General features: G+C 39.3%; 1 protein-coding gene and 1 long non-coding RNA gene across 2 annotated transcripts in view; one reads left to right on the forward strand and one right to left on the reverse strand.

Annotated features, from left to right (window-relative positions):
• EXOC4 (exocyst complex component 4) overlaps positions 1-27,949 on the reverse strand; it is a 471,200-nt gene that overhangs the window by 52,256 nt on the left and 390,995 nt on the right.
• LOC130368862 (uncharacterized) lies at positions 18,991-27,418 on the forward strand. The gene is made up of 3 exons (XR_008892589.1): positions 18,991-19,100; positions 23,753-24,013; positions 26,311-27,418. It is a non-coding gene; the product is annotated as an uncharacterized LOC130368862 (long non-coding RNA).

The following is a 27,949-nucleotide window of genomic DNA, read 5'->3' on the forward strand; positions in this document are numbered from 1 at the left end:
CTACAGCTCCCAGCATGCCTTGTAGCCTGTCTCCTCTTTCAGTGCCCTGCCCAACTTGTTTTGCGCTGCCGCCCAGCCCTGTTTGTGGGCGGCTTTTTTCTTTTCTTTCCCTTTAGCCCTCCCTTTCCCAGCCCTGCTCATTTGTATAGTCCTCCCACCCTCACTGTCAGCTTCTCACCCCACAGTCCCCACATCGGGGAATGAATGAATTGCCAGCCGCAGCATGCTGTCCCTACATCAGGGAACTAGTCATATGTGAGACGAGGGCGCTGCTCTACTTTCTGACCCCCCACCCCCCCAAGCAAAGACCCCGCAAGTGTTAAATGTGTGCCGCAGCAGCGCTGTACATTCTCCCCACATCAGGGAATGAATGAATTGCCAGCCGCAGCGCGCTGTCCCCACATCAGGGAACTAGTCATTTGTGACACGTGGGCGCTGCTCTGCTCCCTAACACCCCTCATTACAGGGGTGTGGAAAAGGGGCGAATCCATTGCAGGAGAAGAAAAACCAGCAACATCTGCAGCACTGACATCTTGTCCACAACAGTGAACAAACATGTCTGCAGGTGTGAACAACAGTCAAAAGCAACCAGAAAAACTACTGAACTTCCGTCACAGAAAAGAGGTCAGTAAAAAACAGATATGCTGTGGACAGATGTATAACGTGAATTACAAAAGTGCTAAATTCACTACAAGCACGCTAGATAACCATAAAACTGTGGTACTGGAGTACCCCTTTTAGGCAAAACCAGTAGTGGGTCCAAAACAAAAACATGCCACTCTTTCCAGTATAGTTTTTCTCTAAGGTGGTTTCACTTCTGGTTTTGGCTTAAAATACTGACCAAGATAAGCTGCAAAGTGAGGACCAAATCTTGACCTAAGCATTCAGTACAGTGGTCCCTCAACATACGATGGTAATTCGTTCCAAACGACCCATCGTTTGTCGAATCCATCGTATATTGAGGGATCCGTGCAATGTAAAGTATAGGAAGTTATACTCACCTGTCCCCGTCGCTCCGGACCAGGTCCTCACCGCTCCCGATGCTGTCCCAGGGGCTCCCGATGCTGTCCCGCTGCTCCGGTGTCTTCTTCGCGATCCTCCGGTGTCTTGCGCATCTTCTGCAGGGTCCGGGCCTCGCTTTCTGGTGACGTTATTACGCTGCTGCGCCGGCGCGGCGTGCGTAGTGACGTAATAACGACGCCGGAAAGCGAGGCCCGGACCCTGGAGAAGATTAGAAGACACCGGAGGATCGCGAAGTGGACCCGGAGCAGCGGGAATAGGTAAGCGAACCTGCCAGGGATGCTTAAACTGCTATCCGACAGCAGCTTAAGCATTTTGCACTGTCGGATAGCAGTTAATGCGATGGCCCCGACATATAAAAGCATCGTATGTCGATGCTGACATCGACATGCGATGGCCTCTGAGAGGCCATCGTATGTCGATTTTATCATATGTCGGGGCCACCGTAGGTCGGGGGGTTACTGTATATGTATGTGCTACAGAGGAAAAGAAAATCTGTAGAGTTCACAGTGACAGCAACGTGGATATGTTTAGCAAAAATCTCATCCATAGGTTGTAAAAAAAAAAACAACACACAAACAAAAAAAAAATAAACTGCACAATTTCCTCACGTATAAAATTTACCTGTAGTGTGTATTTTAAATCAGTCCCAGCAGTGGGCTCTCCAGTGATCTAACATTTAACACCTATCCAGTGGATAAAGGATACATGTTTGTGGTAAAAATACATTATTAAAGGGGTACTCCAGCTATATATTTCTTATATACAATCCAAAGGATAAGGGATACGTGTCTTATTATGGAAGGTCTGACTGCTACTCCAGTAACTTCTTTGGGGGTTGTGTATTCCCTGAAGATGTGTGTCATGCTTGGTGGTTTTGTCCCATAGTCTCTAGATTTTGGTTTCCTACCATCATTAGAAAGCCTTACGTAACTATTGAGAGAGATTCTCACAACCAACAGATTCTGATTTCCTAAAAACAAAAAAAAAGGGAGGAAAAAAAGAAAATTGGACATAATGTTACACCAAACTCCAAAAATGGGTTGGACAAAATTATTGGCACCCTTTCAAAATTGTGGAAAAATAAGATTGTTTCAAGCATGTGATGTTCCTTTAAACTCACCTGGGGCAAGTAACAGGTGTGGGGAGTGAAAGCAGATCACAAGAAGAGAAGTTCACTTAGTCTTTGCATTGTGTGTCTGTGTGTGCCACACTAAGCATGGACAACAGAAAGAGGAGAATAGAACTGTCTGAGGACTTGACAACCAAAATTGTGGAAAAATATCAACAATCTCAAGGTTACAAGTCCATCTCCGGAGATCTAGCTTTGCCTTTGTCCACAGTGTGCAACATTATCAAGAAGTTTGCCACCCATGGCACTGTAGCTAATCTCCCTGGGCATGGACAGAAGAGAAAAATTGATGAAAGGTGTCAATGCTGGATAGTCTGGATGGTGAATAAGCAGCCCCAAATAAGTTTCAAAGATATTCAAGCTGTCCTGCAGGCTCAGGGAGCATCAGTGTCAGCACGAACTATCTGTAGAAATTTAAATGAAATGAAATGCTATGGCAGGAGACCCAGGAGGACCCCACTGCTGACACAGACACATTAAAAGGCAAGACTACATTTTGCCAAAATGAACTTATGTAAGCCAAAATCCTTGTGGGAAAACGTCTTTTGGACAGATGAGACTAAGATAGAGCTTTTTGGTAAAGCACATAATTCTACTGTTTACTGAAAACACAATGAGGCCTACAAAGAAAAGAACACAGTACCTACAGTGAAATATGGTGGAGGTTCAATTATGTTTTGGGGTTGTTTTGCTGCCTCTGGCAGTGGGTGCCTTGAGTGTGTGCAAGGCATCATGAAATTTGAGGATTATCAATGGATTTTGGGTTGCACTGTTCAGCTCAGTGTCAGAAAGCTGCGTTGGCGTCAGAGATATTGGGTCTTCCAGCAGGACAATGACCCCAAACATACATCAAAAAGCACCCAGAAATGGATGGCAAGAAAGCACTGGAGAGTTCTGAAGTGGCCAGCAATGAGTCCAGATCTAAATGCCATTGAACACCTGTGGAGAGATCTTAAAATTGCTGTTAGGAAAAGGCGCCCTTCCAGTAAGAGAGACCTGGAGCAGTTTGCAAAGGAAGAGTGGTCCAACATTTCAGCTGAGAGGTGTAAGAAACTTATTGATGATTATAGGAAGCGACTGATTTCAGTTGTTTTTTCCAAAGGGTGTGCAAATATTAAGTCAAGGGTGCCAATAATTTTGTCCAGCCCTTTTTTTGAGTTTGGTGTGACATTATGTCCAATTTTCTTTTTTTCCTCCCTTTTTTGGTTTAGTTCCAATACACACAAAGGGAATAAACATGTGTACAGCAAAACATGTGTTACTGTAATCATTTTCTGTGAGAAATACTTAATTTTCTAGAAAAATTTCAGGGGTGCAAACATTTACGGCCATGACTGTACATAGATCCCTTGGTGGAATTATTCTACCCCTTCTTTTCAGTCATCCTCTAGAAGTTAACATATTTGATCAACATTCTTCCCTCCCTTTTATGTCTAGTTGCTTCTTATCGTTGCTGTTCTGTCTTCTTGCCTTAGTGTTAGACCTTGCCATAATTGTATTTCATGGCTTTATTAAATTCCCTTGCACTTCGTTTCCTGATAGCCCAGGCATTGTGTAAGACAGCCACTAGCCTTAAATGGTGGCCTAAAAGCACAGGGAGAGAAAGGGCCCTGTTCTGGAGATCGGGGGGGGGGGGGGGGGTGCGGGTTTGGGGGCAGGGTTGGATGTATGGTGTAGAGGTCTCAGCAGTCGGATCGCCTCACAATCAGACACTTATAAGTTTTAAAGTAGTAGGGAACTAAACACTTGGTATTTTTCTGTCAGTGTTTGGAAAACTGCTACTGCAGTTTTTGAGACAGAGTCAGAAGTGGATCCATAAGGGAGGAGAAGTGTAAGTCCTTCCTGTTTATGTCCTATTCCTTTTGAATACACTTCTGGCTTTGGCTCAAAAACTGCAGTGGCAGTTTTCCAAAAACTGCCACAATAAAAACAAGTGGAAACTTAGCCTTAGGATGGAGGATACAGGCCTCACGTGTCAATAGTATTTATATAGGCACTGTCACAAAAAAAATTAACTTTCAATATGTCACGGAGACATACTGTATCAAAAGTTTTAATTGGTTAAAAAAAAATATATATATATATATTTTTTTTTTTAATTTTTTTTTTTGTAACAGGTACACATTAATTGGGCATTGTCAGACACAAAAACTTTTTAAATGTCATTTTATATGTTGTACATCCTGGCAAAAACATTAAAGGGGTATTCCAGGCCAAAACTTTTTTTTATATATATCAACTGACTTCGGAAAGTTAAACAGATTTGTAAATTACTTCTATTAAAAAATCTTAAAGGGGTATTCCAGGCCAAAACTTTTTTTTATAAATCAACTGGCTCCGGAAAGTTAAACAGGTTTGTAAATTACTTTGATTAAAAAATCTTAATCCTTCCAATAGTTATTAGCTTCTGAAGTTGAGTTGTTGTTTTCTGTCTAACTGCTCTCTGATGACTCACGTCCCGGGAGCTGTGCAGTTCCTATAGGGATATTTTCCCATCATGCACAGCTCCCGGGACGTGACATCATCAATGAGCAGTTAGACAGAAAACTTCAGAAGCTAATAACTATTGGAAGGATTAAGATTTTTTAATAGAAGTAATTTACAAATCTGTTTAACTTTCCGGAGCCAGTTGATATATATAAAAAAAAGGTTTTGCCTGGAATACCTCTTTAACCTTTCTAGTATACTTCATAAAAAAATAAAAAAAAATGTCAGCTCCATTTGATAGAACTAATGGTTTATAAGAAAGACCATCCATAACATAATCCTGTCCAGCTGCAGCATTTTCTTTGTCCCAGCTAAAGCACGGGCTGTAAAAAAAGTCCAGTAAGTCAGGGCGTGGCTAGCACTCCTCTGTGCTCCCTCCTATCCTGTCTATCAGACTTCTGAAAACAGAGAAGAGGGGTTACAGAGCAGTCTGCTGTAATTGGATAAAGAGGCCTAGCACTGCACAGCAGACTCAGGGAGGAAGTGAATGCATGGTGAGTGAGGGCAAGCTCAGTGCTTGCCTTGGACACACCTCTTCAGAATGAGTGAGCAGCAGAGAGGGATGTGTAAGCCAAATAAAGAAGCTAGACAAATTAAAAAAAAGACATATAAAGCATCTACACGACCAAGTGAGTAACATATATGTATTTTTTTTCTGTGATATGACGTTTTAAGTATTTCACCTTCTAATGCCATACTGTTTGTCCTCATTTTAACACATCCTGAGGAAAGAACATTATGTTCTTTTTTATACCACTGATTATGTCTAAAGCTTCATCTAAATCAGTCCCATCAACTGTAGAAGTGCTTATACAATAAAGCAAAAAACACCTTCAAGTGTATAATATATTTATTCCAGCAATCTCTAAGGTGCAAATGGAGAATTTAATATAGAGGTGTACAAAGGGGGCTGACAATGCTGACAAGATGGCCAAAATTTGCATTTAATACCATAAAATGTGTTCTGTAATTGGTTGGTAGTACATGAAAAGTCAAACTGTAGAAAAACAAAATTAGACTTTGCCCTAGAAGAGGAAAAGAAAAAAGTTCAACTGAGAATCAAGAGTAAACTATTGTCAAACGCATGAAAGAAGCAAATGTTTGTTTTTAATTATAGCTGTGTTTGAGGCAAACTTTACCCAGAACCATTTTCAGATTTGCAGCAGTATGTGATTTATAATTCATTTATCATGTTTTAATAATAATTAGGTTTGTTAGAAAAGATGAATAGCAAGTACAGACAGAAGCCACGGGCATTCCATGTGTCAGCTCTCACAATTTTAGATTGGAAAAGTAAACCTAACTATTTGACTTGGGTTTTTCTTTTACTTTTGCGGCACTGTCACTGTCTTAAAGACAAAAGGACGAAAGGCATAAAATCTCAAAGTAAAACATACTGAGCTTTAAAGGGGTACTTCGCCCCTAGACATCTTATCCTTTCTCCAAAAGATAGGGGACAAGATGTCTGATTGCGGCGGTCTGGTCGCTGGGACCCCCGTCATCTCCGGGCGTTCCGTGTTTGTGACGTCACACCATGCCCCCTTTATTCATGTCTAGGCATGAATGGAGGGGGCATGACGGCTGTGGTCGCCCGTCATCTGGCATGGAGCGTAGTTCGTTCGGTGCGTTGGGTGACTGGGGTGCCGCACCAGAGATCATGGGAGGTTGCCGCTTTGGATAGGGGTTAAGTTGTCTAGGGGCAGAGTACCCCTTTAAAATGTGTCACATTATTCACACATAGATAAGAGATAAGCAAATAAAAGCATTCTTAGTGGTGTTGCTCAAAGCTGACATAAACACGACCACAGGCCATGCACAGAACAACATAGACTTTATTGCATGTATTTGGCACTACCATGTGCCTTCCTCAGGTCCACCAGAATTACTGATGCAGCATTACTGTAGTGAAACTGTGCTGCCGAGGTCTGTCAACTGTCGACAGACCTTGGCAGCACAATAATTCTGGTGGACCTGAGGAAGGCACATGGTATTGCTGAAACATGTTGTCCAGCAATACATACAATAAAGTCTAAGTCATCCTGTGCATCGCCCATGGTCGTGTTCATGTCAGCTTTGAGCAGCGCCTCTAAGACCTATTTTTTTCGCTTATCTCCTAACTCTGTGTTACCTTCTTGCCCCTAAAAGGTGTAGAATCAGGTCGCAGTGTGGCAGCTCATTTACTATTTACCTTCTATGCCCTCAATAGAGTTGTACCTATACCCAGCACAACTCCACAAGGTCAGTAAATCACTGTGGTGTGGCGGTGGGTTACACACCTATCGATATACTACACAAGGGAGCACTCCCTTTTGTTTTTTATCCTTCCAATTATTAATTCAGGCCTCCTACATGATGTGTGATTGTCATATACATCTTATAAGAGAACACTTTCTGATTCAAGACATACATGCTTGTCATGGGTTGTATGGGGTAGTACTGAATAGGTTCAAGAGCTGAGTAGTAGTAGTAGATCACCATTTTTACAATTTAATAGAATGCAATTGCAAATAAAAAAAACACACATAATTAAGATTGCCCATCTTTTCCCATTTTTCAAATAAAAAATGTAAACTCAAAAAATTTTATTTACATCTGGTATAACTGCATGCGGAAATGCCTGAACTAATAAAAATTGATTTGCATGGTAAACTTCGTAAACGATAAAAAAATACAAAATGCAGATTTTTTTGTCACATCATAGAAAAATAGAATAAATAGTGTAGTCATCCCTAATGCAAAATGGTACAATGAAAAAGCTAAAGATAACGTTGCAAAAAAGTGAGCCCTCACACATCCCAGAGACAAATAAATAAAAAGTATAGGGGTCAGAACATGACTATGCAAAAATGTTATTATTTATTAGTAGCGAAAATATTCATAAAGTATGTATATGGTATTGTTGTATTTATACTGACGGATAAAGTGTCAGTTTTACTGTACTGTTATTTCAGAGAAAATGATTGCCTAGCAAAATTGTGCAATTGCATTTTTTTTCCAAATTCATTCCACAAATAATGATAATAAAAAAAATGAAAGGTGTCCCCTTGACATAAAGAGGACCAATGGCACGTTCCAAGAACTGCAAATTTCTGGATCCCCACTACCACTAATTATTCCTATTTTTTTACACCTATAGGTTACCCTTAATCAAAGAAAAGGCGTGGCTATGGGGGTTTATTGGGGTAAATGGGTCTAAAAGAATAAAAAGGAAGACTTAGTGGAGAAAACCACAAAAAAAATTGGCCTGGCTGAAGAAAGAAAAACTGTGGTAAATCAGCACTGGATTTATAAGCATCAATAGTAAAGTATTTTTTTAATTAGTATTTTTGGATAGAGACAGCGGATAACAAGCAGAGATGGAAACACCCCTTTAAGGGTGCGTTCACACTGCGGAATTAACGCTGAATCATTGCTCGCGGAATTCAGCAAGAGGAGATTCGGCCTGGTAGCTGCCGCTGGCTGTAGGACCCCGCAGCAATGCATCGTCACCATTGACGGCTATGCAGTGCTCATGCGGAACAATTTCAGCGGCGGAATTTTTCGTCACTGACATTGCTCAGCGTGAACGGGTCTCGCGAAAACCTATTCACACTGAAGTAAGAGTTCACCGCACAGAATTCCGCAGGAATTGCATAGTGTGAACGCACCGTAAGAGTAACAAGGTTGGGCGCCAAAGGAGATCTGGGTCATATCTTTAACTCCCTGAGTATACAGGGAATATTCAGACATTACAGAAACTGCACTATAGAGTAGACAGGAAGACCTTGTCTAAAGTGGAGGAGTTTTAAACTGATATAGGAAAAATAAGAGAGAGCTTTGGCTAGTGTCTTGGAGCTTATGAAGATGGGCTGTTGTATTAAAAGCTCTTTGGACAATGAATAGTTGAAAGGCAGGTTCATCATATTCTGGAAAAACCTGGGTGTCTATAAAATAAGGGACCACTAAGCATTTCTTTAAGAGCCACTGAAGACTACCCACTATAGTTTCTCTATCTGGAACAGAGTTCCTAGCATTTACTGAAAAAAGCATATCATAAAAAGCAGTAGGAAAGTAGTTAGTAGACAACATGTAAGTATGAAGTATAAATTGCATCACAACTTGGGAAAAAAGTTCAATTATTCTGTATTGGTCATTATCACAAGGTCAGGTATGGACATCATCTTTGGATAGAAGATTGCTTCTATTCTTATTCTGTAAAGCAGGCTCAGAATGAAGAACACAATGTAAATGGTTCATGGTTGAGGTTTGCTAACTACTAAACGTTATTTACTAGCTTCAAATAACACCTGGTAGTAAGCAATTGACTTCTTAATGACGATCATACTGTTACAAGAGGTCTAAAACATGATGAAATATGGAAACAGTGACAAGAGGAGCCTTTGAGATTCTTTATAATAAGAGCAGTGATAAGCAGCACCCACCATCACTTCAGTAAACAGTGATGATGGAGAGAGTCCATACTGTCACCCATGATAAAGAGTCCACTAAACACTCTATTAGTTTTTCATTTGCTGAATTAATGTTCTTTACAGGCCCTGTACGCCGGCTGCTTAATGAATTGTCTAGTTAAAGCTGCCTGCGGTGCTGTTGGGCTGTGTGTACTCCAAGGCATAAATTCAGACAAGAAATGAGCCATCGTAAAGAGGCCATAACTCCTCAGGAAAAGGGTTTTGTTCTACATTTGTGCAGTTTTGGGAACAACTGGATTATCAGTTAAAAAAAAAAATAAAAAAAAATAAATAAATAAAAATAAAATAAAAAAACACAGTAGGATTTCCAAAACCAAGCTTGCCATTACTGGGCCTATATCTACATATTGTGTCCTAGACAATGGCTTTTCTGTTCAAATAGAGCTTCCTTCTTTTACGTCTTCTTTACAGCAGATATATGTACTGCACAGTTTTTTTTCCTTTTTAAAGGGATGTGACATTTATGCAAACCTTTAAATCTGATATCAGCTACATTTAAATCATGAAAACAGATGACATCTATTCTATACAGACTATCAGTAATAGTCCTATTGTGATGTCTATGGATTTAGAAAGGAAACAACAGTGCTTGATGGAGTGCTGATGGAATCTGTGAAGAAGGTTCTAAGTAGTGTCCCAAACACATATTTGAAGTCTTAATAAAAAATGTTTAATGAAATATTAAATAAAATATTAAATGTATCCAATTTTATGCTTAAGTAGAACGTATACTATGTTCCAGAAGAAGTTCTTTTCTTTTTGAATTTCCTTTCTGCCTGACCACAGTGCTCACTGCTGACACCTCTGTCCATTTTAGGAACTGTCCAGAGTACAAGCAAATCCCCATACCAAACCTATCCTGCTCCGGACAGTTCCGAAAACGGACAGAGGTGTCAGCAGAGAGCACTGTAGTCAGACAGAAAGGAAATAAAAAAAGAAAGCATACAGCAGCTGATAAGTACTGGAGGGGTTTAGATTTTTTAATCGAAGTACTTTACAAATCTATTTAAATATATTTAACTAAAAAAATATTATTTTTTCAGAGGAGTGCTCCTTTAAATCTACATATAAATACTCTGAATACCTTCAGGTAACTTTTCAAAATAAGCTATTGCATGTGTACATAAGGAGTAGTACTATTTTTGCTGTTATTACATCTTGTATATCACATTTTTCATCAGATTTCTGTTCCATGGGTGCCATCTGTAATTTTCAGTCCCTGAATTACTGGGTGGACCTTAACATCAATGGTGTCTGCCATACACTGCACTGCACTGCTATGTCTCTGTACACACTCTAAAATGCAGCAATAACAGAGCAGTGTTAAGCAGTCTAAACTGTAAATCAAGCCATGGAGTGAGACCTATACCTACAGTTGCTTTTTGTTTTATCTTTCTATCCGTCACGGCCATCATGCCCCCTCCCATAGACTTGCATTGAGGAGGAGGGGCGTGACGTCACATGGGGGGTAGAGTTGTAATGTCACGATACTCCGGCCCCGTGGTCATCACACTGCACACTTGGAGCCTCCAGCGCTGCGGAGAGCTTGCAAAGGTAGGTGCTGAATGACACATTGCGGGAGTCCCCAGCGGCGGGACCCCCGTGATCAGACATCTTATCCCCTGTCCTTTGGATAGGGGATAAGATGTATTAGGGCCGGAGTACCCCTTCAATTCTGTACATTCTATATTGAATTACCTAAAGCTTTGAACCCTATAGTCATGAAATCTAATCAGTTATTGATATATTAGGGAGGCAAGGAAGCCAAAGGAGCTAACAGTGTAAAAACTAAATAAATAAATAAATCAGATGTTTATTCCATCTCCGCCGAATTCTTGTGATTTGCTGACCAAACTGGAAAAGGCCAAATCTTAGGAATGCTATTACATGAGGCTGAATTTAATGGAACATAACATTTTACATCACTTTCTCTGCATTCCTTTTGTGCTATGTAAGTTAATAACTGCACTTCTGGAAAAAGGCAAAAGAAAAGTAACCAATGGTCCATCCATTATTAATGTGTTTTGTAGTTTTCAAATGTTAATTGTAACAAAGAAATATAATAGCACTGAGTGTGTAATGATCTGTGACTTATAGCAGATCAGTTTATACATAGAGCATCTCAGGAATTAGTATGCAGCATATCATCCCCAGTCACATCAAAGATTACATTTATTTAACCCTTGCTATAGCTTACATTGTGCTTAGGGAACAGTACTGCTTTCTTACAGTAGATTTATACAGTAAGCAATATACATATATATATATATATATATATATATATATATACACACACACACACACATACATAAATTTCTCTGATACTCAAGAATCACTGAATGACTTTAGCCTGGAAAAACAAACAACATTTTTGTTTATATCTCCAGAAACTGGAGGGACCAAAAAGAGTTTGCTACGTTTGTATTCAGGCCTGGCAATATATTGTGAGGTCAACAGATTCTCAACAGAAAACTCTCTGCTCTGCCATGATGGTTTGCTACAATGTACCAGTGTAGTTAACCACTGTACTTCTACCTGTACCCTGGGCAAAAAGGAGCATTCTTAAAGGGAAAGACATGACTGAATGCCGCTGATATAAATGAAAAATAGATGCAACAACCTAAAGAATTAATGGTGGACATCAGTGATGGCGTCCCAGCTGCTGATAGCAGTCGGAACCTGCCGTCTATGAAGCAGGCGCAGCTCCTGTTGGAATGCTGCTCTGTGCGTAAATGTATGTCCTAGTGCATTAAGTACCAGGAAACTGGGACGTACATTTATGCCTAATACCATTAAGGGGTTAGGAAGATGCTCTCCAAAACAGTTAGGTCTGGAGAGAAAAAGTCCATACTTATACTTCATCTTCAGACCATAATGATTTATGATATACTAAGCCCATTTACTGCAATAGTTAACTGTGTCCCAATGTTTCTTACTGGATCTGAATAATCACATGGGTCACAAGACAGGAATACCCCTTTTAAAAGGGAATCTCTCAGATGTTTTCACATATTGCAACTAGAGATGAGCGAAGTTACAGTGATTCGAAACGAACTTCTCGGCTCGGCAGTTGATGACTTTAGCCTGCATACATTTGTTAAGCTTTCAGGTGCCCCGGTGGGCTGGAAAAGGTGGATACAGTCCTAGAAGACTCTCTCCTAAGGCTGTATCTACCTTTTCCAGCCCACCGGAGCACCTGAGAGCTGAACTAATTTATGCAGGCTAAAGTCATCAACTGCCGAGCCGAGAAGTTCGTTTCGAATCACTGTAACTTCGCTCATCTCTAATTGCAACTAATCACAGCACCGTGTAGGGGTTAAAAGGTTCTTCAGAGTTATACCTTTAGATTTGTGATCTTCTGCTTGTAAGCCAAGCTATTTGCATTTTTTCACATACATAAATGGGCAAAAAAGAGTTGTCAGGGTGGAGCAGATAAACTCAAGTGGCCAGCATTTGTATCGCCTATTGTTGCTTCTGCCTCTGTGCTGGGCATTTGAGGTGGCCAGCCTTGCCCTATGGGCACTTGCTTCTCATTTGCATATATAAAAAACACAAACTACTCAGCTCACAAACAAAAGTTTCCAAATGTAAAAAGGTATTACTGTGGAGCTGCTTTTATCCCATACCTGGCACTCTGATTAGTAACAACATATGAATTCAACTGACAGATTCCCTTTTAAGAAACCCTCCAGTGTATTTTATCTCTTTTGCTTACGGTATATAGTGCAAATAGGCTATTATTAAAGAATAATGCAGAGTATCTCATCTATGCCTCATGCTTACCTTTTTAACAGATGCGGCATGCCAGAGATTTTAGCCATACTTATTGCACAGAATGACTTAAATGATTTTCTCATGCTGTCTACATGGCTGGCTCTGCAAAGAGTGTGTGTGAAGCCTGATTATCTAGCAGCGGAGACGCATGAGTGGATTGGGTCAGTTCATGTATGTGCATTTTTGATGCATTTTCTTATTCAGCGTGCATTTTTAAAGAAATATTGTAACCAGGTAAAAGTGATTTGACTTGTAATTACAAATGTAAGGTGTTTTATGAAGAGCTGAAGTCTTCATTTTATATTTGCATGTGTTTTTACTGTATTTTAGCAGGATTTTTAACCATGTTTTGACCATGTTTTAGTTTTCCTGCAATTTCAGAAAAATCACATAAAAAATGTAAAAAAAAAAAAAAAAAGTGAAGCAACAACGCTGTGTTATCACAGGGGCAGGTGTTTACTATTTATTCTGGTCCTAGAGATAGCTGCAGCATTAGGGTGTGTTCACACTGCGGAATCTCCGCTCGCTGAATTCAGCAAGCGGAGATTCCATCTGGCGGCGGCCGCCGAAAATACTTCGGCACTAGGGCCGCGGGGCACTGGTGCTCGCAGAATCCGCGCAAAGAATGAACATGTTATTTCTTTACGCGGAACAATTTCCGCGGCAGAATTGTCCGCCGCTGAAATTTCGCAGTGTGGAAATCCATGGTGTGAACGTACCCTTATACAGATGAGTATGAAGGGGAGGGTCTGACAGCTGCTAGGAGGAATGTAGTAGGTGATTTATTTAACCTGACTAAAGGGGCGTGGTTTCCATAATTAGGGGCCTGTTCCCAACATTTTCCTGAAAACCCGACAGTTGAATTTAAAAACCCACCAGAAAAATTGTGAATTACTGAACATAAAAACCCGACTGCCTTGAGGTGTGGGGAATCTGTTAAAAAGTCTGTGTTTTTTTGAAAATCCTGTTACTTTGTCCCCATAGTAGCTTTTTATATTACATTTTTCACTTTTTTATTATTATTTTTTTTTGGAATTTCTCTTTTTTTTTTTTTTATCTTGGCTTTCATTTCCTTATTTTTTTATTTTTACTTTTTGTTTGTTAACCCATTAACGACCATGAATGCAAAGTTACGTCCTGGTGCAGAGTTACTTTGCTTTATTTATTTGCTTTACGCTTTATTTTTCCTGTGCGACACTTTTTTTCCCTGTGCGACAAAATTTAATATCGTGCAACAGAATTTTCCTGACATGTGCGAAACATTGATAAATACGTGTGAGAAAAAAATAGTCTGGGAAAAAAATAACACTCTATGTATGCATAGCGCTACTTTATATTCTCAAACAGGAACAAGAGGTACATAGCGCTACAAATTTGCTCCATAGGACTTTAATCTATTTTTTTCACAGGATTATCACATTTAAAGCGTATAATGTCACTGTTGGAAATATATATATATATATATATATATATATATATATATAGTTTACTCTAGGACTCATACCTTGGAACTTACAGCACTACAACTCCAATGCTATCACTATCACCAGCATAACCAGTGCAAAAGGCACTATAAAGACACATGTGATCAAATGGACTAACAATAACTACCGTGTAATATAAAATATATTATTTATTTAACAGAAAATATCTGTTTTATTCAAACAGCGTGGGTACAAGATACCAAAGGCCATTGTACCCACACTGTCTGAATAAAACATATTTTTTACGCCACGTGGTGAGTGCCATCTTCTGTTCTTATAAGGATTTATATTACTGGCTTGATGTGATTGAGTACCACTGCATTGTGGCGTTATATATACTGAGCAGAGGACTGTGATGTTGTGGAACCAAATGAATGCAGTGTATGTGGAGTGGCACATTTTTCCATTGCATTTATCTATATCTGTTCTCATACTCTGACACCTATATCTAAGGATCTCACTAGAGAACGGTTACTTTTCGTTTCTTTTTTTCAATTTCTTCTGAGGTTGCATAGGGTACACAACTTTTTTACCAGTTTTAATTTAGTCCTAAATATTGTAGAGCTACCTAGTCTTCTTTTAGAGCACCGATAACACTGATAAATGCTATGCTATGGCATAGCATTGAACAGCATATGCAATCAAAACACTGCATGGCATAGCCCCCTATGGGGTCAAAAAATAAAGTGTTAAAAAAAAGTTTATAAAAGTGAATTAACCCCTTTCTAATAAAAGTTTGAATCCCCCTTTCCCATTTAAAAAATAAATTAATAATGTGATAAAAAAGAAAAATAATCATATGTGGTAAAGCCACGTGCGCAGATGTCCGAACTATTAAAATATAAGGTTAGCAAAACCGCAAGGTCAATGGCGTACACGTAAAAAAATACCAAAGTCCAAAATTGTGCATTTTTGGTCAATTCACATACCATAAAAATTAACAAAAAGTCCCAAAACAAAAATTGTACGGATAAAAAGTACAGACCACGTCGCAAAAAAAATTAGCCCTCATAGGGGTCAGAAGATGACAATTTTAAGCATACAAATTTTGGTGCGTGCAGTTATAATTTTTTTAAAGTATTAAAATAAAATAAAACCTACATATATTGGGACCTACAGAATAAAGATATGGTTTTTACCAAAAAGTCCACTGCGTAGAAACAAAAGCCCTAAAAAGTTACAAAATGGCAGTTTTTTTAAATTTAACACCACAAATAAGTTTTTTTAGTTTTCCCGCAGATTATGTTATAAAATGTGTTGTCAGTACAAAGTACAGGGTGGGCCATTTTATATGGATACACAATAATAAAATGGGAATGGTGAGTGATATTAACTTCCTGTTTGTGGCACATATATGTAAGGGGGAAAACTTTTCAAGATGGGTGGTGACCATGGCGGCCATTTTGAAGTCGGCCATTTTGAATCCAACTTTTATTTTTTCAATAGGAAGAGGTCATGTGACACATCAAACTTATTGGGAATTTCACAAGAAAAACAATGATGTGCTTGGTTTTAACATAACTTTATTCTTTCATGAGTTATTTACAAGTTTCAGACCACTTATAAAATGTGTTCAATGTGCTGCCCATTGTGTTGGATTGTCAATGTAACCCTCTTCTCCCACTCTTCATACACTGATAGCAACACCACAGGAGAAACGCTAGCACAGGCTTCCAGTATCTGTAGTTTCAGGTGCTGCAGAATGGGCAAAACAAAGGGGTTAAACTTATCTCCATCTGCACCCGGCGATCGTTTAGAGTTGCAGGGTCAGCGCCGGAGGCTCGTGATCATTTAACCCCTTCCCTAATAAAAGTTTGAATCACCCCCTTTTTCCCATTAAAAAAGAAATAAAAAAACTGTGTAGATAATTTTTTTTTTAATTGTTAATGAAACCGCACGGTCAATAGCGTACGCGCAAAAAAAATTCCAAAGTCCAAAATAGCGTATTTTTGGTCACAGGCGCACCCTGCTCGTAATTTCACAGCCATGCCCCCTCAATGCAAGTCTAGGACATCATGAGTGGGATGTGAATGTGACGTCACGAGCCTCCGCCCTGCATTGCCAGTCATCTGGCACAAAGCAAGTTGGCTCCGTGCAAGGGATGTCTGGGGTGAGGCAGTTGGATGTCTGGGGTGCCTATGGATAGGGGATAAGATGTCTAGGGGCGGAGTACCCCTTTAAGGGCGAGGTCAATTTTCATTTTTGCACTTGTTTTTTTCTCCTCTCCTTCTAAATATCATAACGCTTTCAATTTTGCACCTGCAGACTCATGTAAGGGCTTGTTTTTTGCGTGAACAATTGTACTTTGTAATGACATCACTTATTTTATAACAATCTGCAGCAAAACAAAAAAAAAAACAACGCCATTTTGTAACTTTTGGGGGCTTCCGTTTCTACGCAGTGAATTTTTCGGTAAAAATTACACCTTATCTTTATTCTGTAGGTCCATACGGTTACAAGGATACCCAATAAATATATAGGTTTCATTTTATTTTACTACTTTGAAAAAATGCACCAAAATTAGTATGTTTAAAATTTTCATATTTTGACCCCTTTTTTATTTTTCTGCATATGGGGCTATATGATGGCAATTTTTTTTGCGCCATGGCCTTCGGTTTTTATCATTACCATTTTTGTTTTGATGTGACTGTTTGATCGCTTTTTATAAAAATTTTTAAGGTACATGAAATGACCAAAAATGCACAATTTTGGACTTTGATATATTTTTTTTACGTGTATGCCATCGACCGTGCGGTTAAACTAGCTTACATTTTTATAGTTTGGACATTTACGCACGCGGCGGTACCCCATATGGTTAATATTTTTTTATTATTTTATTTAGAAAATGGGAAAGGGGGGATTCAAACTTATTAGGAAGGGGTTAATTGAATTTTATAAACGTAATTTTTTTTTTTAGGGGCTATAACATGCAATCTTTTGATTGCTTACACTGACCAATTCTATGCAGGCTTAGAGCAACAGATCACCGATTGGACGAGGAGGAGGAAGGTAATCACCCTCCCACTGTCCTCTCAGCTGACCGGGATGTCGTGGTTTCACTGCGATGGTCCCGATCAGCTCTGCTGAGCTGCCGGGACACTTTTACTTTCGGTTTAGACGCTGCAATCAACTTTGATTGTGGCATCTAAATGGTTAATGCCGGGCATCGGCCCGATTGGTGATGCCTGGCATTAACCCTGGGTCCTGGCTGCTGATAGCAGTCGGTACCCACTGGGTTTGAAGTGTGCTCAGCTCATAAAACCCTGTGTTTCAAACCCTGGGAACAGGACAAGGGTGTACATGTACGCCCTCTATCCTTAACCCCTTAAGGTTTTTCCGTTTTTGCATTTATATTTTTTTCCTCATTACCTTCTAAAAATCATAACGCTTTCAATTTTGCAGATAAAATTCCATATTATGGCTTATTTTTTGCACCACCAATTCTACTTTGCAGTGACAGTCATTTTACCAAAAATATCCATGGCGAAACAGGAAAAAAAATTCATAGTGCGACTAAATTGAAGAAAAAATGCCATTTTGGGGGCTTCCGTTTCTATGCAGTGTATTTTTTGGTATTTTCTTTATTCTGTAGGTCCATACGGTTAAAATGATACCCTACTTATATAGGTTTGATTTTGTATTAATTCTGAAAAAAATCATAACTACATGCAGGAAAATTGATACGTTTAAAATTGTCATCTTCTGATCCCTATAGCTTTTTATTTTTTTTGCGCCGTGATCTGAAGTTTTTATTAGTACCATTTTTGTATTAATCAGACTTTTTGATCGTTTTTTATTCATTTTTTCATGATATAAAAAGTGACCAAAAACATGCTATTTTGGACTTTGTAATTTTTTTGCACATACGCCATTGACCGTGCGGTATAATTAACACTATACTTTAATAGTTTGGACATTTCTGCCCGCGGCGATACCACATGTTTATTTTTATTTACACAGTTTTTTTTATGGGAAAAGGGGGGTGATTCAAACTTTTATTAGGGAAGGGGTTAAATGATCTTTATTAACTTGTTTTCACACTTTTTTTTGCAGTGTTATAGCCCCCTCTAGTGGCTATAGCACTGCTCACACTGATCTTATACACAGATCACACCCATGCATTAACAAGGAGATGATCAGTGTTATCGGCGGTCGATTGCTCAAACCTGGAATTCAGGCTTGGAGCAATCAATCGCCGATCGGACAGGACAGAGGCAGGCAACGCACCCTATGCACCCTCCGCTGGCATTCTAGCTGATTGGGACATCGCGATTTCACTGCGATGGTCCCGATCCGCCCGACTGAGCTGCTGGGAGTGTATTTTTGTTACTGTAGATGTGGCGATCAACTTTGAACGCTGTGTTTAAAGGGTTAATAACGCACGGCACAGCGCATGCTATTAGCCCAAAGTCCTGGCTCGCTATGATGCAGGGTCACGGCATGAGGCCCTGCGTCCATAAGAGGTTAAAGGGGTATTCCAGGAATTTTGCTTGACTAGGTTACAGGGGCTGTAAAGTTAGTGTAGTTCATAATATAGTGTCTGTACTTGTGTGTGACGGTTTTCTCACAATTCTTTTGTGATTTTCACGCCAATATACAAAATGACTGTTGTCTCAGATTTTTTCCAGGTTGAGGAGCCTGTCCTGCTTCAATGGGTGGAGTGATCGCTTGGTGGGAGAGAGATCAATCTGCAACTATTGCAACAGCTGTAGGCACCCTGATTGAAAACCACAGGTCTTTTGAATGGATGCAGCTGATTTATGTTTCAATGGGTGGGGTGGTTGATGTGTGCGAGGTAGGAAAATGGAATTATGGGATTTGTAGTAAAAAAAAAAAGAAACTACAACAGGACATACTAGTTCACAAAAAGCTAGACACAGTGTTTTGGTAATCTCACAACATAGTCATTAGCCCCAAGACAAGCACAGATCCTTACTAAGCATGTCCATTACTGTCTGCCAGGTACGTACTAAAATCACCTTATGGTGGATAACCCCTTTAAGTACCAGGACACGAGGGCGTATAAGGATGTGAGTGCGTACCTGTATGCTCTCCATCCCTAACAGGTTAAATCACCTTCCTTCCAATTTTGTAAATAAAATAATGTAAACAAAAAAAAACCGAACATTTTTGGTCACTTCATATATCAGAAAAAATTATAATAAGCAATCAAAAAGTCCCATGAAAACAAAAACTGTACCGATAAAAACTACAGATTGCGGTGCAAAAAATTAGCCCTCATATGTCCCTGTATATGAAAAAATAAAACTGTTAAAGGGGTCAGTAAAGGACAGATTTAACCCTTTCCCTCCCCAGGACGTATGCGTACGTTCTGGGAAGGGGGAAGAAGCTATGAAGCAGGATTGTGATCTCATCCTGCTCCATACCGCGTGGCCCCCGGCTGGAATCAACAGCCAGGGGCTGCAGCTAATAGCCTGTAACGGCTATCGCTGCTGCAAGACTAGTAACCTTTTAGATCCTGCGATCAAAGCTGATTGCAGGACCTAAAACCGGCAACATTGCTATGGGTGATCGGGACTACCACGGGGCAATTGCACGGTCCCGATCACCTTAAATGATGGCTGGAGGGTCCCTACCTTCCTCAGTGACGACCGATCTTCTCTCTGTGACTCCAGCCTGCTTTGCCAGGCAAGAGCAACAGACCACAGATATCCTTGATCATTGTTGTGTAATAGCATAGCATTGATCAGTGTTAGGAATTGAGAGATTCCATGTAATAGTCCCCTATGGGGACTAAACAAAAAATGTAAAAAATAATAAAAAAAAAAAGTAATAAATGTGTATAATCCCTCCCCCTAATAAAATGTGGAATCCCCCCTTTTCCAATTTTATGAATAAAATAATGTTAAATTATGTTAATGTTATGTTATATTAACCCCTTAAGGACCAAGACAATTTTAACCTTAAGGACCAGGCCAATTTTATTTTTGCGTTTTCGTTTTTTCCTCCTCGCCTTCTAAAATCCATAACCCTTTTATATTTCTATCTAAAGAACCATATAAGGGCTTGTTTTTTGCGTGACCAGTTGTACTTTGCAATGAACCTCTCATTTTACCATAAAATCCGCAAAAATAGTTTTTTTATGGAGGAAATTTAAATGAAAACCACAATTTTGCACATTTTGGAGGGTTTTGTCTTCACACTTTATGGTAAAAATGACATGTGTTCTTTATTCTGTGGGTCAATACAATTAAAATGATACCCATGGCTAGATACTTTTATATTTTTGTACCGCTTAAAAAAAATCTAAACTTTTTTGTACAAAATCAGTAATCTAAAATCTTGACCACCTATCTAATCTTAATCAAAAATTTGGACCACCTATAACTTTTTCATTTTTCCATATATAGGGCAGTATGAGGGCTCATTTTTTGCGCCGTTAGCTGTATTTCTTTTCAATACCTCATTTGCATATATAAAACTTTTAGATCATTTTTTATTAAAATTTTTTTGAATAAAATGTGACAAAAAAAGCAGCATTTTTGGACTTTTTTAAGTTTATGCCATTCACTGTACGGGATCATTAACATCATATTTTGATAGTTCGGACATTTACGCACACGGCGATACCAAATATGTTTATTAAAAAAATAATTACGCTTTTTGGGGGTAAAATGGGAAAAACTGACAATTTTCATTTTTATTGGGGAGGGGATTTTTAACTTTTTTTTTACATTTTTCCAATTTTTTTATTTTACACTTTTTATGTCCCCATAGGGGACTATCTATAGCAATCCTTTGCTTGCTAATACTGTTCAGTGCTATGTATAGGACATAGCACTGATCAGTATTATCGGTCATCTTCTGCTCTGGTCTGCTCGATCTCAGACCAGAGCAGAAGACCCCGGGAGACAACCGGAGCCAGGTGAGGGGACCTCCGGCTGCCATGCTGGACGATCCGATCATCCATTTAAAGTACCGCACTGCCATGATCTGTATTGATCACGGCATCTGAGGGGTAATGGTGGACATCTGCGCGATTGGAATGGTGCTCGCCTCATACACGGCAGGTTCTGACGGGGACACACTGGTAATGGCTGACATCCGCAATCGCGCGGATGTCCACCATTAACCCGTCAGATCATACACGGGACGTAAATGTAAGTCCTGGTGCGCGAAGTACCGCCAAACCAGGACGTACATTTACATCCGTGGTCGTTAAGGGGTTAAACTATAATGTTAATTAAACTGCACGGTCAATGGCGTAAACAGGAAAAAATACCAAACTCCAGAATTGCACAATTTTGGTCACTTTATATAGCAGAAAATGGTACTGTTAAAAACTACAGATCACGAAACAAAAAATAAGCCCTCAAACATCCCAGAATACACAAAAATATACAAAAATTATAGGGGTCATAAGAGGTCAATTTTAAGCCTACTAATTTTCTTACAAAAAGTTTTATTTTTTTCACTAGCAAAATAAAACAAAACATATATAAATAGGCTATCATTGGAATCATATGGACCTACAGAATAAAGACATTGACCCTCATTTACTATTGCAAACCCGACATATTTTGTCGGGTTGTGCACCAAAAATTCTGTCTGCGCCAGAATTGAAAAAAACCCGACTTACTCTCCATTTTACTGACAAAACCCAGAAAAGGGGCGTGGTATTTACTAAGGTTTCCACAGAAAATGTAGTGGATTTGAGGAAAACCCAACAGATCAGAGCAGGTGTAAAAAAAAGCAAAATGTAGGGAAAAGTGCAAAACCTGGGGGAAACCTTAGTAAATGCCGTGGAAAAAACATTTGTAGGGAATTAAAACCCACAAAGAAACCTACATTCCACTCTTAGTAAATCAGGGCCTGTAACTTTCTGTGGGTCAGACTGCTAATCACATGACCAAGTTACAGTGAGGAAACGCATAGATGCAGCTGTGCTGGAATTAAGGAAAGTGCGCTGTAGAGGGCTGCTTTTAAAGGGGTACAATTTTTTTTTAATCAACTGGTGCCAGAAAGTTAAAAAGATTTGTAAATAACTTCTATTTAAAAATCTAAATCATTCCAGTACTTATCAGCTGCTGTATTCTCCTGAGGAAGTTCTTTTTTCTTAGAATTTCTTTACAGTCTGGCCACAGTGCTTTCTGCTGACACCTCTGTCCATGTCAGCTACTGTCCAGAGCAGAAACAAATCCCCGTAGCAAACCTCTGTGGTCAGACTAAAAAGAAATTAAAAAAGATAAGAACTTCCTGTGGAGCATACAGCAGCTGAAAAATACTGGAAGGCTTAAATGGGCACTGTCACCAACTTTATTTTTTGATATGTTGTAGTACTTATGTACTACAACATATCTCTAATATACTTTTATTATAATTTTTTTAATTAAAATTTTTAATTTACATTTGAAAACCGGCCACTAGGGGTCTCCCTCCTAGTGGCTGGCTGCAGCCTGGCGTGACGTCACGCCTGAAAAAGGACTGATGCGGCCGGGCAACGTTCCTTTTTCATTCAGCCTGCGCTCGCTCCCCCCTGTCAATCAGACAGGCAGGGAGCGAGCGCATTGGCTCCCCGGCCACTGGCTGGGAGGCCACTCCTCCCACACATCGCCACCGCCTCCGCTGTTTCGTCGCCGCTGCTGTCCCTGCACGCCCGCTGCCGGACTCTGCAGTAAGTGTAATGAGGGAACGGGGTATGTGGGGGGGGGGTTCGGGCTAGCGCCGCATGTAACTAACTAATGGTTTATCTACACAGGGTGCCTCCGGCTGTTTCAATACTACAACTCCCAGCATGCCCTGACAGCCAATAGATGTCAGGGCAAGCTGGGAGTTGTAGTGATGAAACAGCTGGAGGCACCCTGTGTAGATGAACTAAGGGCGGAAGTCTCCCCCAGCAGGCATCAGTGACGTGGTGCCTGCTGGGGAAGTCTGCCTGGTAGTGAGCACACTGCCAGGCAGACAAAAGGCATTTTTAATATAGTAAAAATTAAAATTAAAAGCAGGGAGGGGGTTAGGGATAGCTTGGCAATAGGCAGGGACAGAAAAAAAAATAGGATGAAGGGAGCTACCCTTTAAGATTATTAAGTAGAAGTAATTTACAAATCTAATAAATAAGTGTGCAGCTCACAACCTGATATCCTAGGTTTAATGTGGCTAATAGATTAATACCCACTGATCAAAAATGATAAATAATCTAAAATAAAATATAGCCACACCTCAAGAATACCACCCTGTTGGGTAGACAATGAAAGTAACTGAAAACAGATGTTTTGAACAAATGTAAAAATTTATTAAAATACAATTAAAAAAGGAATAGACATATAACACATCTTATTCAGAGCAATAATGACTGTAATGAATTATACTGCCATTGGGCCCTAATGGCAGAATATGAATATTGCAAAACAATTACTAATTAATAGATGTTACATCAAACAAAGAGTTCCACCTACTGAGTGCACAGCAAAGACCTCTACTTCCATTACAAGCATCCAGCCGCAAGCAAGTGTGCCGGAGTCCTCCGCTACAACAGGCTCGCAAAGATCATCTTGTCTCATCACTGCCGGTAACCTAACAGCTATTGTAGGATTCAACTCCTCCGGCCTGTCGCAGTACGGGACCAGTTACCCCGGTGAAAATCAACTCATTCGGCCCGCCGCAATGCGGGACCAGCTGTTGCCACGGTGAGAACTAACCAACCTTATTAGTTATGGACAGTATAGTCTAAAAAATACCATCAAGACTGACTTTACCAACTAACCTTTTAGTGTAGGACTATCTGTTTATGCCGAATTACAAGCATACACTAACAATATTCTGCTACATTCTCTCACTAGTTGATACTGCAGGAAATGTCCCCTTAGCCAGTCACTGAATGAGGAGGATTACTTCAGTGGCCAGTGACTGGCTGAGCGGGCACATTTCCTGCATTTTAGTCTTGTGAGAGGAGGAAGCAGGGACAAGGAAGCTGTCTAAACAACCGCTCAAGGATTTTGGACAGGCGAGTATGCTTTCTTTTCTATTTTAAATGTATCCTGAATGATTTAAAAAAGAAAAAAAAAAGCTCTGGAATACCCATATAATTTTGAAATTTTTCTCTTTCCCCCAACTTCTCAATTAAAAATTAGGGTTTTTTAATTCTTCCTGAACAAATTGTATGTGTAACACTATATATCTAGAAAGAATGCTGGCTACAACAACGTACAGTGTGCATTACATATTTTCACTGACCTGTGCTTTGTAAAAGGCTTAGGTGACCTAAAAAATTCAATTTCTATTTCATACATAATATTTAACAATGTCAGGAATGGTTACATTTCCTAATTTACCAGCGTGGCCATATCCATAATCCCAAAATGTAATTGCTAAAGAAGGAAGGTGAGTTTGTATTCCTTTAAAACACAAGAGAGAAGAAAATGACTTGTCGCACATAACTGCTCCAGTAATACAAAATCCAATTGTGAGTGAAGGGAGATAAGAGGAGAGCAGTGGAAGGGCCATCACATCAGCAAACAGTAAGTAATGAACAGGGCTGCCACTGTCTACCATGATAAAACACTCCATTAGCTGCACAGGTTTTAAATGAGTGATAATTGTGGCACCATAGCAGTGGAAGGTGATTGAATTTTTATCTCAAGTCTGTCATCTTGACAAGCTGACCATGAGGCAAAAATGTCCCCAGTGTAAAGCATTATACACAGTGTGTGTCTTTTCCAATTGGCACTGTGGGCAACAGTTCTGCAAACACTGCACCAATTAACACATTAACAGCACAACCTAGAGCAGCGTATGCAGTGTCTGTGACGGGATAAACCTTATAACCTTCATGGTGCTTACTTCACCTTAACAAGCTAAAAATTGCAGTTATTATATAGAAGTAAACCATGATGCTAAAAGGAATTTTAAAACAAATGTATTAATAAAAAAATGTAAAAAAATTAACTAGATACAGTTTTACTCTGTTGCTGCTTGGTTAGATTTTTATTTTTGGGCAACTCTTGGGAGCTGATTTGGCAGTAATATTGATTATCACTCTCTAGCACTGTACCACATTACTAAATCGTCACTTTAAATTGGTATATGTAATGTCACTCATTACTTGTTTAGGATATTTACATATTTTGTGACCATTTGTGTGATGTTAGTTTTATGCTTCCTTTTATAATGTATATCATTTAAAAGTTACACTTTACTAATTAAGCACAGCGATTAAGGGTTGTCAGATAGTTGTGAACTTATTATTAATATTGGGAGTGAAAAGCAGGTGAGGTGGGGGAGTGTATACCTAACATGCTGCCCTAACCGTATAATTCCGCCCATCATCTGATATTCACTGAAAGTATTAAAATTAGGGTTACACTCATCAGAATGATAATGCTATCTAATTTTTTAGGGGTTGGCCACAGAACCTCTTTAACCTCGCATTAAATAATTTTTCCATGTTGCTATGGCAAAACCACACCAAATATTAGCTTCTGCATCAGTCACAAAAAAATAAGTCAACTGACTACTATTTTCTGCTAATTTTATGAAAATAGAAAATAAATAGATATGTTGCATAAAAAAAAAAAAAAGAAAAAAAGAAAAAAAAAAAAAGAAAAGAAATCCCCTGGATGAGGTGAAGTAGTAATTCAGCTGCAAAATACACAAACAACTTTTACATATTTGAAGTGGAGGTTTTACCATTATTGTGTGTGTAGGTGCTACACAGCATCGTTGCCCCAGGTAAGGGAAAGCCTAGCAATAGTTTTAAAGGATGAGAATAGGTAATATTATTATAAAACTTGTATGAATTTTCTCATCTCCTTAAGCTTGCACAGGTGAATAGGGTTGGAGTGTGCATTTGGCCCTGTCTTCAATGCTGCATTGAACGTCATCACATATTCCATTTTAATCTACAACTACCTGACCCCCATTGAGTGATTAAGGATTAAAATAATTCTCTGGGCCCAAGCCCTGCAACCTTTTTCTTTCTACAAAGGACTGTCAAACCTACGAACCCTAAAGAACATTTTACTCAAAAGGAATATCAACTTCAAAAGACACAGCGGAGCGCGCGCTCAAGCCGACCTGATCAGATGACAGTCAGTAAGCTGACCACCCACGTCACACGCCACCAGGAGCTCACTGAAGTGAGCGGCCGCACTCCGTGAGCTCATACCGCCCTCAGCTAGAGCAGGATACCACCAATAACCGGACTAATGTGTTTGCAGGAAACATTTGCTGACATTTACTGTCAACGACAGTGTTATATGTAGTTGGACCCTGCTGCACTCCACCTTGTAGGATTTGCATGCTGCAGGACTTGGGCTGCTAATCGAAAATTCCAGCAGAACTTTGCCACATTTTTACCTTACAGGACTGGAGAGTTTCAAGTGTAATCCACCATATTGCCACATTTCTTTCTTTTTTACAGGTTTGGTAGAACTTACATATCATATGAGATTGCACATGTATATATTTTCATTTCAGGACTGATGATATAACCCTGTAAATTGTGGCTATTGATGTTGCATGAATATTTTTCCTTACAAGAGCACTTTAAGCCACTTCATTCTTTTCTGCAGGATTATAGCTATATAATACAACAACTGTGTGTAATTAGGGCAATATTTTAAATATACTGCCTTATCAGGGAGTTAGTGTTAGTTAGTGTTTTCTAACCTATGCACAGCCGTAGGGCCCTGGGGCTGTTGCTCATCTGTATATTTTTAGTCTGATATGGTCTAATATTTGAGAATAAATTGTCAATTCTTAAGATATTGGTCTGTAAAAACATTTTTTTTCTGGAGTGAGCCAATAAGCTATCATACATCCAATTTAGTGGTTGGTGTGCTGAGGACTGAGAAATCTATTTATACTCTTTCTACAAAGGAGTAAACAATTCTAGCTGAACTTAAAGATCAGCAGAATCAGTGTCTGGAGAAACACATCGAGTGAAAAGTCTCTGAGAACCATATTGGTCAACTATAGGCATAGTGGCCAATGAAAAGACAAAGAAAACTGAAACCATATCCTAATAAAATGTAAAAACAAACCACTGCCCTAAAATCTGTAGTGAAAACCTTGCAATAAAAATTATAAAAATGAAAAAGAAAAAGATTCTTGTGACCTGATGATGAGGTCAGATTGTCCTAGAAGTACAAACTGGTGAAGAAACTCACAAATAAAATGGTTACACCACATTTGCAAATACTTTTCAAATAGTAGGATTGGTTATATAAAATGTTAACACAAAAATGTTGCTTCAAGGAAGCACTCACCCCATATAATGCACCTTCCCTCCTAATATTCCTGTAGTGCTATCTGATTCAGTCCAGCTCAGCTGCATCCAATTTATTACTGCAGCTGGGTCATGTTATCACAATTCCTACCACCACAGAATATTAAGGCTTCCTTTGTAGCAGGAAGTAGTCTTTCCTGGGCCATATGACTTCCTATGATGTACATGACTACATTATCACTTGGACCCCTCCCTATCCAGCTTTTTTTTATCTATGCTGCTGCTATCTGTATGGGGCCAGGATAAAAAGTAGCAGGTTTATACACTGATTATTGCAAAGTTTTAAAGTTATACCTGATTCTGCAGTCTGTCCTGTGTGATGCAGTCTGATACTGTT

The sequence above is a fragment of the Hyla sarda genome, chromosome 4, assembly GCF_029499605.1.
Source record: "Hyla sarda isolate aHylSar1 chromosome 4, aHylSar1.hap1, whole genome shotgun sequence".
NCBI lineage: Eukaryota > Metazoa > Chordata > Amphibia > Anura > Hylidae > Hyla > Hyla sarda.